The sequence below is a fragment of the Lissotriton vulgaris genome, chromosome 6 (assembly GCF_964263255.1).
Source record: "Lissotriton vulgaris chromosome 6, aLisVul1.2, whole genome shotgun sequence".
Classification (NCBI taxonomy): Eukaryota; Metazoa; Chordata; class Amphibia; order Caudata; family Salamandridae; genus Lissotriton; species Lissotriton vulgaris.
This window is the reverse complement of record NC_141694.1, coordinates 1,170,404,793-1,170,406,830: the sequence shown is the minus strand read 5'-3', so window position 1 is coordinate 1,170,406,830 and position 2,038 is coordinate 1,170,404,793. Positions and strand designations below refer to the sequence as shown.

Below are 2,038 nucleotides of genomic sequence, written 5' to 3'. Positions count from 1 at the left end.
ATATAAGAACAAGACGGTCGCAGAGATTCACGTACTAAGAGGAGACATACCAGGCCCATGCTTACTAAGCAACGTCACAGCGCAAGTAATGGGTCTGTTAGAGATGACATACCACATGTCCGACAAAGGAAGCATCCTAAGAGAATATCCAAACATAATAAAAGGACTAGGAAAATTGAAAGGGCGACAGGTCGCATGGCACATCAACGAAGCGATCAGGCCTGTTGCTCAGCATCACAGATGTGTACCAATACACCTACAACAGCAAGTGGAAGAAGAAATAAAGTCACTGCTGGACCAGGACATCATTGAGCCAGCTGAAGCTGAAATCTTCACAATTGCAGAACTAGAGCAAGAAACAAAGAGAGATCCCACCACGCGAGTAATAAGAAACGTGGTGAGAGAACAAAGATGGAGACACACAAATAACAACAGTCCCACAGAGAGAGGAGTAATGAAAGGAGAAATACTAGCTTTCAAGAAAATAAATGAAGAACTATCAAAAACGGAGAACGGCATCTTAATGAGAGGATCACGAATAGTGATACCCTACGCGCTGAAGAAAAGGACAGTTGAACTGGCCCATGAATCCCACCTTCGTCGCCAGTTGTCGTGTTTACCTCACTGGCCAGGGGCACACCAAAACGCAACACGACAGGTTGGTGATTTAACTCTCGTTATTTACTTGTTACGGAGCTGGTCATGGGCACGTCCGTCCTCGTCCTCTGTCCTAGTCATCCTTGCCACTTCCTGTCCCCTCACCGGATCTGGTGTCCAGTGACCTGGTCACTCTTCCTTGGGACCCACAGGGTCCTAGCGCTCACTGGTCAGTCGCCCTTACTGTCAGGTCATGACAGTTTTTAGCATCTTTTCTCTGTAAAATGGCTTCTAAGAGGATTGCTGCAGCTGCCGCCGCAGCCGCCTAACCTGACTCTTCGAAAGCAGTGCCTACTAAACCAGCTGCCGAGGTGAAAGCAAAAGCCCTCAAAGTACCAAAAGCAACAGATGCTCCTATTCACCCCTCGACCTTGAGCATGGTATTGGAAGCCCTGAGGAAGAACACCGACCGCAAAGGTGCTACAGTGCCTTCCATCCGCACATACATCCTCACCACCTACCCGTCTGTGGACTCTGTGCGGCTCCGAGTACTGCTGAGGCGAGCGCTGGGGAAGGGCTTGGAGCAGGGCCTTCTGATGAGACCGACCAACTCTACAGCAAAAGGTGCCACAGGAAGGTTCAAGCTGGCACCAGCCAGACCGAAAACTCTGAAGAAGGTATCTGAGAACAGTGACCCAAATGGAGAACCGGTGCCCAAAGCCAAGAAAGTTGTGTCCAGGAAACCTAAAACTTCTGGAGCAGCTGCTAAGAAGCCAAAAGCACCTGGTGATGCGGCTAAGAAGGCTGCAAAAAAAGTGTCTGCCAGCAGTAAAGGTGAGACTGCTGTTCCTAAAGCAAAGGTGGACTCAGACAAAGCTAGCAAAATTCCAGCCAAAAAGCCCAAGGAGAAGGTGGCTGCCAAAGTGGCAACCAAGGAAAAGACCAGTGAAAAGAAGGGGGAACCGGCAGCAAAGGCTGCACCCACAAGCAAAGATAACACCGATAAGGACTCTGCCAAACCTACCGCCAAGCGTGGCAAGAAATAGTTATGAAACCATGTTGGTTATTTTAATTTATTATAATGCAAATTATTTTTACTATTTAATAAAGGTTCTGTTAACTTTAAAAAAAAAAGTAAATCTAAATCTAAATCTAAATCTAAAACATGGCATCAAAGCCATCTCCAGGGCCCACATCGAATATTGACTTTTCAAACTTGGAGAGCCAAGTTTCAAGCGCTGACATGCACAGAGTACAGCAGCAGGCGCATGAAACCAGGCACAGAATCAGGAGTGAGTGAGGGCCAGGTCAGGAGTAAGAGTCAGGATAGAGTGAGGGTCAGGAGTGAGTAAGGGTCAGGAGTGAGTGAGGGCCAGGTCAGGAGTGAGTGAGGGCCAGGTCAGGAGTGAGAGTCAGGATAGAGTGAGGGTCAGGAGTGAGT

The 2,038-nt window shown here is 48.2% G+C and overlaps 1 pseudogene; it reads left to right on the top strand.

Annotated features, from left to right (window-relative positions):
- The first annotated feature begins 881 nt into the window (after positions 1-881).
- On the top strand, positions 882-1,646 carry LOC147708590 (uncharacterized; annotated as a pseudogene).
- The last annotated feature ends 392 nt before the right edge of the window (positions 1,647-2,038 follow it).